Below are 20,734 nucleotides of genomic sequence, written 5' to 3'. Positions count from 1 at the left end.
AGATCTACAGTATGTGTAACGTGAATTACACAGACCGTACTGTAGAATTACACACAGAGTAGCACACACACACAGATCCGCATGTGTACACATAGAATCACACATAAGTAGCACAATTCTATGTGTGGAATTCTGAGAACTACACACAGAATTACACATAGATCTACACACATAGAATTACCACGTGTAATTCTGTGTGTAGTTCTTACACATAGAACTAGAACTAGACACAATTACTAAAACCAAGGCCAAAATATTAGGTACACTTTGGGAGTGTACCTACTCATGACCAAAAACGGCTGGTCGATTTATTAGGTACGCAAAACCCACTTTTTCTGGCTCTGATTTGGTATATATAGTGAAAAACTACATACTTGTATATATACTTTCTACTATATACTTATACACTATATCTCTATATACCTACAATATTAGGTACACTTTTGGTTGAATTATTAGGTACACCCAAAATATTAGGTACACCTTCAGCCTAATTAGGTGCATCCAAAATATTAGGTACACCTTTGGTCAAATGATTAGGGACACCCAGGACTAGAGACTCTACATTTCCCATGTGTATGAAGGTCAGTGTTTTGAGAACATGAAACTAGACACGTAGAATGACTATTCTATGTATCTAGAATGACTATTCTATGTGTCTAGCCATCCAACTGCTTCTATTTGTTTTGTCTGGAAAAAGAAAGAGGAAGGCTTCTTTGTTGTTTCTCCGGGTCCAGCATCTATCGTGATCATCACCACCACCAATACAGCATGATTGTTCTTCCAGCTGGTAGCAGTGCAGCTTCATGGTGCAGGGGGTCAAGGTTCAAATCAAGTTCAGTGTAAATGGTAACATTGGGTGTGAGAAACAGACGGCTTCCTGATGTATTGTGGTCATCACCTCCGTTACATCAGGTGTGTTTGCCAGCTGGCTAACTCACTTGGTAGCACCAGTGGGTCATGGTGCAGGCCATCAGCGTGCAAAACCTGGTCAGGTTTGGTGGTAACATTGGGGCATTGTAGTTGTTTTGTCTAGAAAAAAAACAAACAAATGGCTTCCTTTCTTTCCTTCCTCTCAGCACCACCGATACAATATCACAAATGCTTGACAGCTGGCTAGCTATGCTGGTAGCACCACTGATTCATGGTGCTGGGGATCGTGGTTCGAAACCCGGTCAGGCTCGCTCAACAAGTGATACGGAGAAGCCTTCCCGGTTGCCGATCGATGTGGCACAACGTAAAGAGGGACATAAATGCATGTACGCATGGTGCTCCCAGCAGAGTTAGCCAGCTGGTACGGAGCCCCAGAGGGGACATGGAGAAAAAAAAATATGATGGGTAAAAGAAAGAACGAACTTTTGCGTTATCTCGCAAAAGTTTTGTGAGGGAATGCATATATTTTTTTTCTCCATGTCCCCTGCGGGGCTCCGTATAAATGCAACTTTGTGTATTATTGTAGTTATATTTATAAATGATCTACATGAAATGTTCACCAGATCGGGAAGAACGTGGTTTTCCCATGAACTGGCCACGCCCACGTGCTCCTCTAAAATAGTTATTAGAAGAGCCAAGAACCACTGGTGGAAAGCTTCGGACAGACCTGCTAACCCTCCCGCTTGATATTCCCGCCAAGTATACATGTAATTAGCAAACAGGTTTGAAATCATAATTAGAGTTTTTTAAGCAAACTATGTTGCCATATGTTGTTATTATGGAAATATGAGTACTCATTATCATCTGAGGTCATATGCAATCATGAAGAACAATAAACCTGCCAAGCAATGGTAGCACCTCCTCATCCTGCCATGCTGACAATGCTGATGACCTGAAAGGGAACCAGACTCACTTCCTGCTTGGAATTGAGCGACACAAACTTGCTTTCTTCTACATCCTGAGGGAAATCATGCCCATCATTCCTCTGGGATCCTGCAGTGGCTTCACACTGATTGTTGCTTATTGGCAATCTCAAGACTGCTTTCTTATGATCCACAGGCAGGAAGTTTATGTTTATTGACAGATACCAGTCATCGTGTGCTTGTTATACACTCTTAGGGAAAGTTCTCTTCACCTAAAGCATATCATACCATTTGAATACAAATATTCATCGTTTTCAACATGGCTACTTAGCGTATCATGTTTCATTCTACGTGATTAAGTGTGTATTTCATCTATGGATATTGTGTTGTACTAAATGAACATATTTTATACACCTTCTGTTGTTGTATTGGGCCATCATACTCCTAAAATAATAACACATGTCATTCAAGGAATAGGGAAAGAACAGGGGATCCCAAGGTGCAGCCCACATGTTTGTATTTATTCTAAGAATAATCTTGAAGATGGTTTAATACTGACACTGATGCTCACCATTTTTACTTGAAAAGACCATTGAACCGTTTTGTAATGTGTTGATAGTGATTATCATCAGAATAAAACGTGATTTTAGACCACTTTGTTGGTAAACCAATGCAACATTATGTAACAACAGCAACTACTATTGGCTCTCATTTCAATCCAAGAGTTTATTCCCTGAGTTTGTAAACAATATAATGATAGAAATACACAGAAACAGCAAGTCAACAAAACACAGATAAACATAGAAGAGCTGTGAAAAATATCACTTGCATCACGTTGATGTGACACTATTAAACGAAGGTTACATGTGGACTCGTGAATGGAAGTACACAATACGGTATCGTGGCTGGTAATGAAGGTCTCGTTGAGGAGCAGGAACATGTCTTTATAACACAACAGGGAGAATAATGGCAAGGGAAACACGTGGATTATGGTGTAAGGTGATGGCATGAAGGTTTCTCTAGCAGCTTGATTGCCACATGCGAAGAAAAGAACAAGCTGTCGATCTGCTCAGCGTCTCTCAGGAGGCCTCCTCCTCCTCCTCCTCCTGCTGACGATGAAAGCAACGAGGAAGCTCACAAAGATGGACTTCCTTCTTCTGACCGGGTTAATCACCTCATTGTCCATCAACACTGTGACTGGACCAAATCACCACCCTCCTGCCCCCACTCCCCCCATGCACCATTACTCCCACTTCTTCCACCGCGCTCCACGTGTCATCCATCTACTGGCTTTAATGGCAGCTCGTAATGATTTCCATCATTACCTGTTACAAGCCATTTCGCATGCTCAATCACACCTGCTTCATTTGTTTACGCCTGCTGGAACACACTACAGATACAGTAGAACTGTATGTTAGGTAGAACTATACAGTAGAACACACTATGGAACAGAGGTGGGCAAACTACGGCCCGCGGCCCAGATTAGGCCCGTTATTCTTTTTAATCCGGCCCGCCGAAGAATGGTCCAGAATTAAGGTTTGATGTGAATGAATGCACTCATTTCATTTTGACTTGTAATGACGGCATTTCAACACCAGGTGACGCCGTAGGCGCTGTGACTTGAGAGAGCCATTTCCAATTACCGCTCTTCTTCTACTCGCTCGCCAACGTTACCACACATGGATCGCCAAGTCTGACAGGAAAAAACCTCGAGATGCTCAAGAGAATTCAGGACAGGTGAAAGGGGACAACCGTGAGCAGGAGGTCATGTTTCTCCACTGCATAAGTCACCAGGAAGTGCTGTGTAAATCCGTGTTGCAGCTTGACCACGCAGTGAAGCCGGTTGTGAAACTCGTTAACTATTATTTCCTGAGCTGAATGACACAGTTTGGCTTTGTGATGTAGCTTTTAGTGTGGACATCCTGGCACACATGAACCAGCTGAATGTGAAGTTACAAGGAAAAAACAGTTTGTGCATGAAATGCAAGCCAACGTCAGAGCCTTCTAAGCCAAGCTGCTTTTATTTTCCAAGCAAATGTCAGACAAGTCATTTGCTCATTTCCCCACACTGGCTACGTTAAAAGAGGCCCCGCAACACGTGAAAAAGTACACCAAATCACTGGATGACCTGCGTGAGGAATTCTGCCATCGATTTTGTGATTTTGGAAAAATTGACAGGGCACTTCAGCTGGTGTCATGTCCCTTCTCACAAGACCCGCAAACGGTTCCACAGGAGTTGCAGTTGGAACTGATAGATCTCCAATGTGACACGGGGTTTAAGGACGAGTTCAGCTCCCTGAAACTGGATGACTTTTTTGCTTCATTCAGTGCAGCCAAATTAGCAAACATCCAGAAGATGGCACAGAGGATGCTGGTGTTGTTGGGCTCTACGTATGTGTGGGCAGACTTTTATTGTGATGAACACCAACAAAGCACCCCACAGATCCCAGATGAGTGATGAACACCTCAGATCTGTCCTGAGAATCAACACAACAGGATGACCAGCAGACTTGGATGCACTGGCTAACATGGGTGCTCAACAACACTGTTCTCATGAAAAGGTATGTTCATACTTTCATGCTTTTTTCTGCTTATGTTTCATATCTACTGTTTTTTTATATGTATCCTATCTTGTGCTGACCCGGCCCGTCTGTCAAATTTTAAAAGTCAATGTGGCCCCCGGGCCGAAAAGTGTGCCCACCCCTGCTATAGAACATACTATAGAAAATACTATAGAACACACTACAGAAAATACTATAGTACATACTATAGAACACACTATAGAACATACTATAGGACACACTATAGAACATATGATATCAAATACGAAAGAACACACTCTGGAACATACTATAGAAGGTACTACTATAGAACCTACTATACAGATGTTACATACTGTAGAAGCTGGTGCAGCATGTATCCGGGCCAAGAGGCTATGATGAAGTGCAGCATGCGCGCCACACTGAGGAGGAGCTGGTGTCATGTCAAACAAACAGGCTGTGCATTGCCCAGGAATGCTTGCCCGGCCTGATGGAATGTGTCTCGCGGGACCGCTGAGCCCACGTAGGACAGGGCGCCATTGGCCGAGCTATTAGGATATGATCACGCACACAAACACGGATGCTCTACTTAGCAACAGGACCAGAAAATACACTCAAATCTGCAGTGGTTGTGCTTTAGACCTCATGAAACACTGTTTGCACAGCTCGTGAATGTTCACACTGTATATTTCGGTGATTCATAAAGTGCAATACATTTTATCACCACAAGAGGGCAGTATACGATCAATAATAGCAGCTGTCCTTTTCTGACGAGAAGAACTTTCTTGGCATTCACTTATTTTGTATATCGTTGCCCCTATGAAAATGAAAATACATGTAAATGGGGTGTTCCATATATTTCCTGCTTGTAGTGATTGTTGAATGATTGTCTTGCATGCATCATGTCCATGCTGCAGCTTTTGGGCCGCCGTGTATCCTTCTCGTGTATTTGTATTTATCAAATGAAGGTGTTCCATTAAAAGCTGCTCATAGGAATATCAATTGACCTTTGACATCCATCGAGGCAAAGAAAAAGGAGTATACATTTGAAATAGTATATACTAATATACGTACAGTATACTTGTACATCATGAGGTGAAATAGGGTTACAGTATGTATGACTACTGATTCCAAACCCAGCCATTCATGCGGCACGTGCACTTTATGCATACAGTATGATACAGGAGCAAATAATATGACACGCTTGCATACTCAGTTAGGCATAATAGGATAGCTTCATGTGCACACATGATTTTTAACTCCTTCCAGAATAAGAATAAGAATGGAAGAATATAACATGAGTTTGCATTATAAACATACATTTACAGTATATGTTCCTGAGGTATTTAAATGACATTGAATGACATACTTTACATAATGTATCACATTACTGTACTCCTCATGATGAAATAATCATTTCAATTCATACAATAGCTCTTTGTCAGACCATAGACATGGAAATAGTGGAAGAAATACACGACTATATGCTCATGTTGCACCAGTACTAGTGTAGAACAGAATAGAATAGAATAGAATGACTATAGACATGTACAATGTGTAACAATAGTGAGAATAAAAGGCATCCGTGTCTATAGAATACATTTAAAGTACGGATCATGGACATACACATCATGTATGCAAAACAGACAAAAATATCCAAATGTTTTATTCTTGTGTTTGTTTGTTTATGGTTTTCATAATAATAAAATACCACATCCGTGTTGAATTGCTGCCCATATTCATATAGTGTACTTAAATGCATCCCTTCAGAAGTTCACGAGAAAAGTCCAAGGATCCTTGGCCAATATTTCAAAGTCATGTTTGAAACTTTCAAGAAAATCTAGCACATATTTATTCACATGCATTCATACTTAAGCCTCGTTCATCCGTTGCCATGAGTTTAACAAATAACAAAGAAAAAAGAAAATGCTTCCCTTGATGCTGGAGTACGTTTATTTTTGGATTATTGTTGTAAAGCAGGGCAGGGAATGAGGTTGCCATCATCATCAGGTCTGAGAAATATACACTCCATAAATACTATATATAATATATACAGTATATCGTGTATATACAAATATTAGGGCTGTCAAATATAGCGCATTAACCGATTTATTTCACTAATATGTTCAATTGTTTTTTAGCCACACGTCTCCATCATGACAGCAGTCGGAGGCACGCTAGCGTGCCCACACAGTCCCACAGAAAGTGACGCTTTTAGAATGAAACTTTCTTGTGACGTGAGCACATGAACACACTGAACACATTCATACGTATGATTGTTGTCCGATACTTGGTGAAGACATTTCTAGCTAAAAACCGGCAGGTGGTGCCAAGCGTTTTCAAGCCAGAGGTTTTTTCCTGTCACTCACAGCCAGCGTGACTTGCAGAGACGTGTGGGAAGAGGAAGAGGTCATTAGAGGTCATTGTCATTTGACTTCCTAAAAGGATTTCAGTGAAATGCTGATTACCTGACAAAGCAAGGAGAGCACGGCCACCAGAAGTGTTTTTTTTTCTTTTCACAAATGGGAATTGACAGGTTGGGGGGTGGTGGTGTGGGGGGAATGGGGGTGGGTTAACTTCAATCCAGTATTGCTGATGAACAGCATGATTTCTATTAACCTGCCGTCTTCACATTAAACAGACTTTCCATTTGGATGCTGAGCAAGTGGGGGTGGGGTGGTCATGGGGCGGGGTGGGGGGATGATTTTTCCAGCAAACTTTATGAGACAGAAAGTGTGCATAATGGAGCGGGAGATTCTTTCATCCCACTCGGTGCAGGAATAATAAGAATCTGCTCAGTGTTGAGGAAAAATGGCTTCTCCCGGTTGGTCCCTTGGAGGATTGGAAATGAGGAAATGATTAGCAGAGTGATCAATCATGGATGAGAATGTGGCAATGCATGAAACCCCCCTATTTTCTCCCAGATGGTTTTGGTAGAGCGACTTCAGCTGAGCAACTATCCAACCATCTCCTCCCCCATGAGCTCTGGGCTCATGGAGCCATGGAGCCATGGAGCCATGGAGCCATGGAGCCATGGAGCCATGGAGCCATGGAGCCATGGAGCCATGGAGCCATGGACCCATGGACCCATGGACCGTGATCCAGACTTAGTTAGGATGGATGGTTGGATGGATGGATGGATGGTTGGATGGATGGATGGATAGACAGTCAGGTCATTGGAAAAGAATGGTGCTGTTGGAAAGACCAGGTTGTCCGTTTTTCCTTCACATTCCCTTATTTTCCAGAGAAACGTTTCTTATTTTGACCTTGTGTGTAAGTTTAAGTACATGTCAAAGTGAAAAAAGGTGCATGAATAAAGCCTTCCTGGGGGTGGAATATTTGGTGAGGAGCAGATTGTGCTCGGCATCGTGAACAAGATGTTCATCACTGACTTGCATTTTCACTTGTTGCTAGGCAGAACTTCTAGGGCAGAATGACTGGTGCCCCAAGACCAGTGAAACTTGATGGTTTCTGTGGCAACGTGGGGCTCAAGAAAGAAAAAGCAAAATATTCCACAAGGTCCCACGCAGGTCATTCCACTTAAGACGTGTTTTGTGACTAGCATGAGTCATGATGATGCACTGAAAGACACATACTGTACTCACTGGATGTACTTCTGCTATGATACACGTCCATGTCACTCAGACTTGTCTGCTGGAGGCTAGAGGCCTCTTTTCTCCTGAACAAGTCCTTCACATGCTCACATGACCCCTCCCCTGGCATATGCACATCCTATATAGCAACATCGTATCGATTTGTCTCCTTACCCGCAAGCTTTTATTCACTTCTACCTCTCATTATTCTCTTACCACTTCCAGCCAACCATTTTCTATGCTGCGTATCCTAATTAGGGCCACGGGGGTATGCTGGAGCCTATCCCAGCTGACTTTGGGGGAGAGGCTGGGTACACCCTGGACTGGTCGCCAGGGCACATATGGACATACAATCATTGACGCTCACATTCGCACCAATGGACAACTTAGAGTGGCCAAGTTAGTGGAATGTGTATTGCATTATTATCATGATTAATTATGAAACCATGCTGCTCCGTGGCTGAAGAGGGCCTATTAGTAAAACTTATGCACGTTTTTGGAATGTGGGAGGAAACCAGACTACCCGCTCGGGAAGAACATGCAAACTTCACACAGAGACATGGAGATTTGAACCCAAGTCCTGATTGGGGGGCCACCACGCTAACCACTCGGCCACCGTGCGGTCCGTCCTCCAACTGGTCTTGTCTGTTTTGAAGCCAGCAGAACATTTTCCCTCGACAGATGCAAAGGTCACCAATATGTTTCTTCATGCACATAAGTGCTATTTATTTGTTTTTACCACAGTGACACCTACTGGATCTGCATGAGCATTGACCTACCTGCCTGCAATCACTCAGTTTGCAAACAGCTAGTATTAAAAATCAGAATTAAGGTAAATGACGTATGCAGGTTTTTCTATTTCGTATGTCAAAAGTACAAAAAAGCAAATTCCAAAAATCATGAAAATGTGCAAAGAGATTTGCAATGTGGAAGTAAATGAAGGCCAGCTGGTTCCACGCTGTTCTTTGTGCTAAGCTGAGTTTACGAAATGAAAAATCATGTTTAGCTGTTTTTGGGAGGAGAGAGTAAGTAGTAATGTGGCGAAACAAGGCCTGGGATGAAAATTGGCCTTGTGATGAAAGATGGGCAGGAAGTTGCTTTCTATAAATGCTCTGTATGGAGCGAGGATGAGAGGTGAGGAAGACTCAGTGCGAGTAATGGCTGGAGAGCTGTGTGTGCGTGTGCGTGTGCGTGTGCGTGCGTGTGACAGTGCACTGATCATTCATGATGGCACCTTAGAGGCCGTCCTGTAAGGAAGAAAAATGAAAACTATTATAGGCTGGCTGGGTTATGTTGGCTTTGATGTGTCAGCAGTTATTAGCTCGGGACGCCAGGCTTTACGTCCTCTCACACGCCCGAGAGGCAGCGCGTAGCAGAGGAAAGAAGGATACTGGGAACATCTTTTATAATATACAAACCTTCACAGCGTGGGTGGTTACTAAAGGCTTCATGTTTTCACTAAAAAAGATTTCCATAGAACACTTTTAGATTATAAATATTGTGGACATGAAAACGCTGAAAGGAGGCAAAAAGTGGGGTTTATGGATTTTTGGTAAAAAAAAAAAAAAAAAAAACAAACTTTAAAACATTAGTGTGCCCTGTGATTGGCTGGCAACATGTCTGTGGTGTACCCCTCCTCTCACCCACAGTCAGCTGGGATAGGCTCCAGCCGTTTCATTTTAATGAATGAATGAATGACTTACTGATTGGCTGGTAGGCTTGATGGGACTGGAGATCTTCCCAGATTCTTGTATTCTAACAGCTGTGAAAGGCGTCTAGGAGTCTCAAGGATAGTTTACAATTGAATTCAAACAGGAGTAGACACAAGCAATTGCAATGCCAGCACCGGAGAGAGCGATTAGCTGCCAATGAAGGTTTAGCAAAGCCTGATCAGTCTCCGAAAAGGAACACTGTTCTCTTTGTTTAACTCCTTCAATCCCAGCCAAGACAACCCCTTTGGCAGCGGCCATTTTAGACCATTTTGGCTGATCTTTCAAGGCACACAAAATTGCCTCTAGCACAGAAAAATGTATGTATAAATAGGATGCTGGCATCAGGCGTTGGGGATTATAAAAAGGTTCAAATACGTCTTTGGAACTGAATGAGTTAATAAGTTTGTGAGCAGAACATGGCTTTGTGATGGTGTGTCGTGTTTCTGCTATCAACAAGCCTTCAACATGTCTTGTTCAAATATTCCATTCCGAACAGGCCAACAGGTATCGCCAGACATCATCACCATTCCAAAGAATCATTTGTAAGAGTCTCATTTGAAATGAGTGCAGATTATGTATTCTTTTTAATGCCATCATGCATGCATGCATAAGCGTTATAAATGACACAGATGAAGGTCAGTGTGTCCTTGAACGCGTAGCCTGCTGGTCATATTCACATGCTGCATTATTAAATGTGAATTTGGTGTCCTTGCATTTGAACCTCGGCAGGAAGACAGATCCTTAGCGGACGCACCCTCATTACTCATTGGCGTGTTTAAGGACGCGGGGGACCGCCCACCCCGCCACACGTACAAGTCATTTTGTGTAATGTGTGTGTTCCTCAGGCTGGGCCATAGATGGTACTGAGCAGGTGGACCCCACACACCCAAGCAGCAGCTTTATCCCACTGATAACCCACAAAGTTTTCCTACTGAGCGTTCCGTGGCTGGAGGCGGGCCTTAAAGGGGGAGGGGGCAGCTGTCATGTTCTTTATGTGTGATATTCTTTTCATGTGTGGCCTTAAAGACTGTTGGTTTTGCTGGGAGAGGAAAGGTAGAGAAGAATGAGTTAGTGAGAGTAAATAAAGCGTGTTTTAGCAAGAAGGTGATGCAAGAGGTCAGAGATGGTAAACGTTGCTTCTTGGGACGTGGTTAATCCCCCAGGCAGCGCATCCCAGCATGCATCAATCACAGCTGTGTGTGCGCTAAGGTGAGCCAACACGCATTAACCTTCAAGCACAAGTCACAGTCCGCCTGCTCTACACCCCCCCAACCCCTCCCCAGCCATGATACAGACTACCATCACACTGCAACATGATGATTGTTCGTATCACATCACTGTGTTGCATACTGGTCACCATTAGTGATGGGCCGATTGATGGGGTGGGGGCTGGGGGTCCCCAGAGGGGCCCTGATAGGAGGCAGGACTTAAGGGATGTTGTTGTCTTCATGTCCGATACTTCATGTCCATTTGATGGGCTTCAAAAGAACATAGTCACTCTCCATGGTGCTGAAGCTCGTGAGCCCTGTTGTTGTTGGAAACTAATGACATCATAAGCTTCATTATTTGGGTTTAAAAGGCCCGCCCACGGGCCAGCTCTGGTTGGTTCTGCTGGTGCTTCCTGTGTCTGTGTATCTGTATCAGTGCTCTCTCTCTAAGCTCAGTGGCCGCTTCCCTGTCATGAAGTTGTGTATTGTTCCAAGTGACATGAATGTTTTTATTGCATCTTAGCAAGATGAAGAAAGAAAGGTAAAAGGAATAAATATGAGTGTGATCTTTAAGGTCTGATGTATGACTTTTTTCCTGTAGATAACATTTTTCTACTGTTTGGCCTGAGGTTATTTCACAAAAAGAGTGAAGTACTTTATTGCTGAGATGTAATCGTGTTTCCTCCAGCATCTTATCAGCGCACGCAGGGAGAGGAATCATTCCTGGCATCTACGCCCCCACGGGAAGGAAGGGGAGAATACACAGCTGGAATTGCAACAACTGGGTGAAGAAGTTCTAGTGCGTAGATGGAAGTGTGACAGACATCAACCTAAACCTCTGAAATGCAACGCCTTGGCCTGTCTTTATTTCTTACTTGGTCAAGTATTCAATTTTATTTATATATATATATATATATATGTATATGTATATATATATATATATATATATGTATGTGTATATATATATATATATATATATATATAATATACATACACACACACACAGACACACGTCACAAAATTCCAATCATCCAATGACAGAAAGTGTATTACACAATGATAGCATAGCAGCTTGGTGACATACTGGCACGAGCACACGCACGCACACACACACACACACACACACACACACGGATACAGACTGGTGCAGACGTTCATTGAGTGGTATTGATGTCAACCTTTTGCACGGACTTATCATGTGCACGCAGGCATGCTTCATATTGAATCAGGAGGACGGGCTGAAATAAAAGTGGAAGGCTTTCACTTTTAATCCCATCCAGCCTCCAACTTGCACGCCTGCACCAAAAGATGGAGGAGATAAGTGAGTCTTTGGATGTCCACGCCTTTCCTCCTCCTTCTTTGCTTCCGTGCTTATGTCTTTTATGACGTTTTCTCCAACACTCACGTTTAATATTTTTAAACGTGAACATTGTTTAGCAAGCGTCATTTTCTTCCGACCTGATCCACCTTTCAGTCCTCCAGCATGTCTTCAAGTTATGCCTAGGATGTGATGACAAACTGTATCGTGTGACATGTCCAAAGCTGTTTTGGTGAGGGCTGCATTGAGAAAAAAGGAAGTTTGATCCATTTTGTGCATTAAAGATGATAAAAGCAATACCGTGTGTGTTGCTACAGTATATGCTAAGCTAATTCAACAAAACACCTTAGCTTTGTGTTATAGAGCAAAGGAAAATTAGTGTCATATTGAATTATATATCAGTAAGGGTGCACAATAATTATCAAGCTGATATGAGGGAATTATGACAGCAGACCGATGAATCTGATAACATGAAAAAAGTTAACTGATCATTTTAAAAAACGCTCCAATGAGGAGAGATTACTTATGCTCTGTAGGTGAGCAAATCAAGCGCTCCTTTTTGCTCCTGCCTGTGACGTTAACTTCCACTGAGCTCACTTGCAAACAAACATTTACTTTCCAGGGAAGACATTTTGCGTTCTAGTTTGACCAAATGTTCCACGATGAGGGGAAGAAAAACATGGAGCACACAAAAAACCTCATCAGCCACCTGAAACACCAGCGCCACAGCGTTTGGAAAGTGCAGAAAGTTTGCCAGAGACCTCCGTAGCGTCACACCAGCTGCTCTGAGTGTGTGCCTGATTACAGTGCACCTTGCTGGGCCCCAGCAGGTGGCTCCTCCCCCTCTATGCCCTGGTTCTCCTGATAGTAGTGATGTGCTAGTAGTAATGATATTTGTTATTTATTTAATGAAGAAATCCTAATTAGTTCCAGTCCTTCTTATCTCCAGGTGTGCACAAACTACACTTACATCTAAACAAACAAAGTAGCTATAACAAAGTTATTGGTTCTTCCTCTTCTTCTTTCGGCTTTTCCCTTCAGGGGTCGCCACAGCGAATCAATTGCCTCCATCTAACCCTGTCTTCTGCATCCTCTTCTCTCGCACCAACTACCTTCATGTCCTCTTTCACAACATTCATAAACCTCCTCTTTGGTCTTCCTCTAGGCCTCCTGCCTGGCAGTTCCAAACTCAGCATCCTTCTACCTATATATTCCCTATCTCTCCTCTGGACATGTCCAAACCATCTCAGTCTGGCCTCTCTGACTTTATCTCCAAAACCTCTAACATGTGCTGTCCCTCTGATGTACTCATTCCTGATCCTATCCTTCCTGGTCACTCCCAGAGAGAACCTCAGCATCTTCATCTCTGCTACTTCCAGCTCTGTCTCCTGTCTTTTCCTCATTGACACTGTCTGTAGACCAAACAACATCGCTGGTCTCACCACAGTTTTGTACACCTTTCCTTTCATTTTAGCTGAAACTCTTCTATCACACCTCACCACTGTCTTCCAGTCCTCATACATGTCCTGTACCGCTCTAACATACTTCTCTGCCACTCCAGACTTCCTCATACAATACCACAGTTCCTCTCTGGGCACCCTGTCATAAGCTTTCTCCACATCTACAAAAACACAATGCAGCTCCGTCTGGCCTTCTCTGTACTTCTCTATCAACATCCTCAAAGCAAATACTGCCTCTGTAGTACTCTTTTTTTGGCATGAAACCATACTGCTGCTCACAAATGCTCACTTGTGCCCTTTGTCTAGCTTCAACTACTCTTTCCCATAACTTCATTGTATGGCTCATCAGCTCATCAGCAATCAGCAATAACCAACAAAGTTATTGGTTATTGGTTTGAAAAAAAGACATTGTGCATCTCTAATCATTAGTAATGAATTAATTAGGGCCAATAAAAAATGAGCTGTGTGAATTGAAAATGGCCCCTGGGCCACACTTTGAACAGCCCTGCTTTGCTGTCCTGGCGTGAATGAATATGACACTGATTCTCATTTCACTGCATCACATGTAACTGTGAACACTGCAGCTACAGATTGTACAGTTTTATTATTATTAGTTCTCTTTGCCATAGAAAAGTTTAATGCAAATTCCAACAAACTGGTTGTTGAGCAGCGTAGCAAAGTGTTGAAGTGTAGCGGTATTTGTGTATTTGTGTGTAAAAAGCGTCATCATGAGAGAGACAAGGTAGCCTGCTAAAAGCTCATGCATTGAGAATGATGCTAGTATTGATTAATAACTGCTGAATGGCTTGCGTTTGCTAGATATACGCTCGCTGCATGCCTGGTGTTGCTGCTCCCCCCACCCCCCTTGGGACAAATGTGTTTCACTTGAGCTAATCCAATCCTGCACTATTGTTTTTATGTGCTTGTGTTTAGTGTTCCCTCAGCGCCACTGACTATACCTGTCTGTTTAGACGCCAATAAACATAAATCATACCTGTTAGAGCTTTTCATTGGTCCTGCACATGCGGGACAAAAAGCAGCTAAATGAAAGTATCACAACATCAAAGCCATTTCTGGCTTCATTCAATCTGTAGTGTACGCTCCTGGCATATGGTGTTCATCACTGTGACGCTACCTTTCTACTCTACACTTCACCTACCACACCATCATCTCAGCTTTTTATTCATGTATGGACTATGGATCATCTCCGACAGATCTTATGTTCAAATATCATACCACATATCCCTGCTTTCATTGGCTCCAGACCTGACTGCGTTCAATGAACTCCTGTGTAGGATTCAATGTTAAATGGAATATTTTAGTAGTTAAAGGCTGGAAAACCTGTTTATTAGAGCCCTATGGCCATGAAATAACACCCCTATAGTCACTTTCACACTACTATTATTCATTGTTTGCACCACATTGCAACTCTTATGCTGCAGGGACTCATTTAGCCTTGAATTTATTTCTTCTAAACCTAAGAAGCCCAAAATTTACCACTTTCACACAGTTAGCCAAGATAGTAAACATAGTAAGAGAAAACAAGACATATAAGACACAAATAAGACATAACATGGATTCACACATTAGCATTGACAGCGTACTTCCTGCGGCGGCTATTGCATACCTTCTGAATGCCTTGTCATTGATTTAGCCATTTTTGCTTGAAAATGCTTCATTTAGACCAAGAATACGTGCAATTTGCTCACACATGCATACTTTTTTTTTTTTTTTACCGACAATCGGCCATTTTCAACCACACAACAGCCATCACTTATTACTTCATGAATATTTGCTAAAAACGCGACATCGTGAGGGCACAACGGCGATGTAGGACGAGCGTATGTCACTGAGGTGATGGTATCACCAAACCATCCTGTATCCTCCACATACATCCATGCTAAGTGGAAGACAATATTGCTACTGTGCTTCCATATTTGCTGAGACTTGCAATGAAAGTGTATTTGTTAGTCATCATTAGTGTCTATTTTTCCCCTCACTGGTCTCTTGGCTCCAAGATTTGACCTTTGCAGTCTACCAGCAGGGAATCGATGTCACCTCTGGCGCTCCCATTTGTCCCCTCGCTGCACTTGACTGCGAAAGATAATTACGCCTCAAATGATGCTTTGCACTTTGTGTGTTTAAAGCTCCCCGTCGCTCTTTCTCGCTCCCTTTGTCTCCCGCTCAGAGTCAATGGATGCACCTCTTATTTACAAGATTCATGTTTATCTAATGCAAAATCAATAGCTTAGCGGCGGGGAGAAGTTAGGGCTGGACTAGCGATCCTGGCGAGCTACTTAACGCCACATCTGCTGGCACTTTAGTGGCCATAAATGCAAGCGCCACACACACTTTCACATTCATCTCAGTCAAATTAATCGTCCTCAACTCCTACTTTCTGGCAGCTGCTGGCTGGAGAAGGTGCTCTTTTGGGAATTACCACCCTTTTGGTAAAGTTGACAACAAAGATGGAAAATATGTCAAATGTTTGGACCACGACTTCTGTTACAACCTAAAACCTCACTGACTCCTATTTCCATTAGTCGTGAAGCCCCTTCGGGTTTGGCGTTAGCTTTGCTAGCTTTGCTTTGTTCATTTTGACAATAAGGAGAAAAAAGAACGAGATGCCATTCACTGCCCCCTACTTTTCATTTCTTGAACATTTCAGAGCCCAACTTCGCGTTTCAAGACAAACGTGCTCTAAAAGTCACAAAATAAGCCACACATCAGCAAACCTCCCTCAACTTTGGCCTTTTCTTAGCGCTCGGTCTGAGTCAGGAGTTGAATGTAAAGAAGACCGGGGGAAGTGTGCACTACTTTCCTTCCAACAGCTGAGGAGGGCAGCAAATGTTGTAAAGTGCATGTAGAGGTAGATCAGGTTGCAGCATGCTGACCACTCGTAGCACTTCAAATGCAGACGCTAACATCTTGTATAGTTCCTAACTGCAGACACGTCTGTTTAGGTCCATGTTTCTTAACCCTGGCGGATCTTTGTGGACCACATAGGAGATGGTGGTTATTTGGATAAAGATGCTAAATGGAGTACCGTTCTTATGTTGAATTGTTCTTAAGTAGGGGAAAAGGTAGTATTACCAATGATATAGGTACTACATGTACGTGTATACATATACAGTATATGTGTATGTATGTAAATATGAGTTTGGATGCAGTAGTAATATTAAACCAGGGTAATGAATGAAAAAAACAATAATAAAAGTGATATAATAATATGTAATGATAAATGTTATTTACCTTTGAAGAGGAGTGGTCGAGCATACGTCGTTGTGGAGGAGGAGGAGGAGATATTGAAAAAAAGGACAAATGGTGGTTAGACTCTTCTAAAAGAGGTAGTGTTCTGTGGGTGGTGTAGAATTAAGCAGGCTTATTAACTCTTCATAAACTTTAATCACACGCTCTGTCCGGGTTGTATAATTTAGCTTTCCATTTAGCTTTATCTCCCCAGCGTCTAACTCTTCCTCTGTTGGTCCCGTTAGCTCTAACGCTGCCTCTGTTGGTCCTGTTAGCAGTGTCACAGCGCCCCCTACTGGTCAAGCATGTACAGTAGCAGTATAAACACTGATTGAGCGACTACAAGGCAAAATAAAATGTAAGGTCGGATGTTCGTACGTTGGGGACCTAGTGTACTTACAGTATTACTAGGAAATGAAAACACCCTCGCACACACTCATAGCACTTTTATTTATTTACTTATTTGTATTATTTATTTGTATTAATGTCTCTTCTGTTGTTGTTGCTTAATTTATTGGTATTTATGTTTCCTATGTTCTTATTCTTTCTTGTGTTTTCTTTCTTTTCTTGGGAGAATGAACAGAATAAGAATTTCATTGCATAGTAGAACTGCTGTTTTACTGTGCACATGACAATAAAACTCTCTTGAATCTTGACAATTCATGTCAAATCCCAACAAAGTCAAAGTCAAACACCTGCACTGAGTTGTGGTTGAGTTCCGAGGGTTGAATTCCACTCTTTGTTCAACATTCTTCTGTTTATAGAGCACTTCTATATAGAGCAGTTGTACATAGAACCTGCATGAGGCGGCGTTTGAAGGAATAATTGGGAGGTGTTGATTTGATTTTGTTGTTGTTGACATTTGCAGGCCCATAAAAGGGGGCGGTGGGCCAGCGAGCCTTTAAGGATGTGATGGAGTAAGTGAATGACATCACTTCATCATGCACTGGTCTCCCTTGACAAGGCGGGTTAATATCCTCTGAAGCCAGAGACACCTCCACCTTATTTCCTGGTTCCTTGCACTTTGAATAGATCAGCACTTGGAAATGTGCCTCGGCTGCTCTGCTCAGGCGTGTGTATCATTTAGGTCCAAAATTCACTTTTCCCCACCAGTAAGCACTATCATGAACCCGGACAAAGACCTCGCCATCTGTCTGTGTCGTTTGCTGCAAAGTAGCCGGGATTAATTGAAAAACAATGACAGGGCCACGTGGGGGGGTCAAAGCAATAAGCGCTGTGGCCTCGCCCGGTCGCCCCCCCACATTTCCTCATTGTCACAACGCCTGCTCCTGACATTAGCGGGGAAGACGCTGTGTGGCTTTGCTTTAACATCTTACCTGTCAACCCTACCTGGGTATTATCAGGTGAGCACATCCAACACAGTCCGTGATCATGTCGCTGGAACAAAGTGCTAATCAATGCCACGGGGACCCCCCTGCAACGGGCCCCCCACAGAGCTGCTCAGTGTGAATGACAGCAGTAAGACCAGGCGACTAAAGAAAGGCAGCACTGAGCATGACACCACACCACCTCCTGATGTTATTTCAAATCCTTCATGAATTCCAAACACCTCAGCCTGCCAACTTTCACTTTCTCTGCCTCCGTGTGATGGCTTTTCCATTCCAGCAGATCCAATTGTCCTCCATCATGTCAGGGATGAGCGGCCGGCCTCGTGCCCCTCGGTAACCAGGTGAGGTGACCTCGTCTGTCTGTAGACTTGCACTGTCCTTGACGACCACCTTTGCTATTTTCCTGACACCCTCCCGCCGGCCAGCACCATGGACCAACTCCGTCACTGCCTCGTCAGAGTTGGTCATCTCTGCACCTTCTGCAAGACGTCAGCATCTTTCTGATGCTGATGGATGACTGCTGCTTTTCAGACGAGGTCCTGCTGGGACTCACTGATAGCGTGGCGGTATGGACACGGGACACAACCCCTGGACAGATAACTGCACCACACAGCTTTACCTCTGAGCACCAATGACTAAGATGTTCATTCACAGCACCCCACACACAGTACGTACAGTATATGCAGTATGTACAGTATATGCAGTATATTCAGTATATGCAGTACGTACAGTATATGCAGTATATACAGTATATGCAGTACGTACAGTATATGCAGTATATACAGTGTATGCAGTATATACAGTATATGCAGTACGTACAGTATATGCAGTATATACAGTGTATGCAGTACATACAGTATATGCAGTACATACACAGTATATGCAGTACGTACAGTATATGCAGTACATACACAGTATATGCAGTACATACACAGTATATGCAGAACATACAGTATATGCAGTACATACACAGTATATGCAGTACGTACAGTATATACAGTACATACAGTATATGCAGTATATACAGTATATGCAGTATATACAGTATATGCAGTACATACAGTATATGTAGTATATATTCATACAAACATACAGTATACTGTATAATAAATACTATATGTTGACTTCTGGCCAACTGCTAGCGTGTCAAGAGTAAGCAGGTGTGTTGGTCTTGGCCATGCATGCCAGGGTATGCGTGCCAGCTGAGCGTATGTTGAATGGCTACAATGGTTCCAGTTAGACGTTGGTCATGTACTGCGTGTATTGTATCACATGGGCTCTCCGAGTCAACTCACTCACATTGTTTTCTTTTTGCTTTTAGGATGTTTAATGCTACTGCCACAGCTGCAGTATAAATATACACGCTGATGGCCACTATATACTGTATATAGATGATATGTAATTTATGAAATCCTCCATATGTGCCCGTTTGAAACAAAAGACACTGGACAGACTGGACTTTCAACCCAAAACGCACACCCTTTCTGTCCCCACAGTAGAATGGGGGGCCCATGTAGTCACCTGGGGCTAAAATACTTCAAATGTTGTAACAAATACAATAACATCATAAAATGTAACTTCATGTTTCAATTAGGGCTGATAAATGATTACAGATGTTAATCAAATGAATCACACTTTTCAAATGAAGGAATTACGATTCATATCATTTTCATGAAAAGAAAGATAAAGGATTGTAGATATTAGTATGTATTAGCAGCTTCAAATGAACCCAATCTAAAACATGTCTGAAAATGTGTTTGCCTGGGTTGGGTTGCGTTCAAAGACACCACGTCTTCAGTGGAGTTCCCAAGTTTTGGTTACGTGAGTGTTAAGAATATCCACTTATATATATATATATATATATATACTTGTATATGTGACCTGTCTTAGCGGCCACCTTTATAGAACGGCCACCTGCCTATAGCAGCCACTGAAAAATCCCCTGCAGCAAATGTACATGTTATAGACCCTGTGTATAGCAGTCAGCTGTCCAACGCGGCCAGCGGCCACCCATTTTGTCTCCCTTGGTCAATATCTGACCGCATATAGCGGCCAAATTACCAACTCAAGTAGAAGCTTCATGCACGAAAAAGTTTTGTTTTTCAATCAATGAAGGCGTCGTGTGTAGACTTTAATTACTGAGTCCTAGCTCAGTCACAATCATTCACATGATCCACACAAACTGTCAGTTGTTCCACATAAAAAAGCCGTCTTCTTTTGAGCTTGCTATTTCCTGGTCAAACATGTAACTTTAAGAGCATTTGCACCAAAACATTACCGCAAAGTAGGCTGGGAACAGGACGTGCTCCCAGCGACGCTACAAAAAAAAAAAAACATACGCTAGCATGCATGCGGCAGCGGGAGCAAAACTGAGTTGGGTTGTACTTAATTGAAGTATTTTAGAATGTACTCACGTTATTTTTGATCAATCCTCATCCACAAACCCTTCAAAGTCTTCATCTTCTGTATTCGACACAAACAAAGCCGTCTTCTTTTCCGTTCGCTACTA

The 20,734-nt window shown here is 42.7% G+C and overlaps 1 protein-coding gene across 1 annotated transcript in view; it reads left to right on the top strand.

Annotated features, from left to right (window-relative positions):
• The first annotated feature begins 3,612 nt into the window (after window positions 1-3,612).
• adarb2 (adenosine deaminase RNA specific B2 (inactive)) overlaps window positions 3,613-20,734 on the top strand; it is a 240,929-nt gene continuing 223,807 nt past the window's right edge. Inside the window, exon 1 of the mRNA XM_054765976.1 lies at window positions 3,613-4,357. The gene's annotated coding sequence lies outside the window, so the exon portion shown is untranslated. The remainder of the gene's footprint in view (window positions 4,358-20,734) is intronic.

This window comes from Dunckerocampus dactyliophorus, chromosome 21 (assembly GCF_027744805.1).
Source record: "Dunckerocampus dactyliophorus isolate RoL2022-P2 chromosome 21, RoL_Ddac_1.1, whole genome shotgun sequence".
Taxonomy (NCBI): Eukaryota; Metazoa; Chordata; class Actinopteri; order Syngnathiformes; family Syngnathidae; genus Dunckerocampus; species Dunckerocampus dactyliophorus.
The sequence above is the reverse complement of the archived record's forward strand: the minus strand, read 5'-3'. Positions and strand labels throughout refer to the sequence as shown.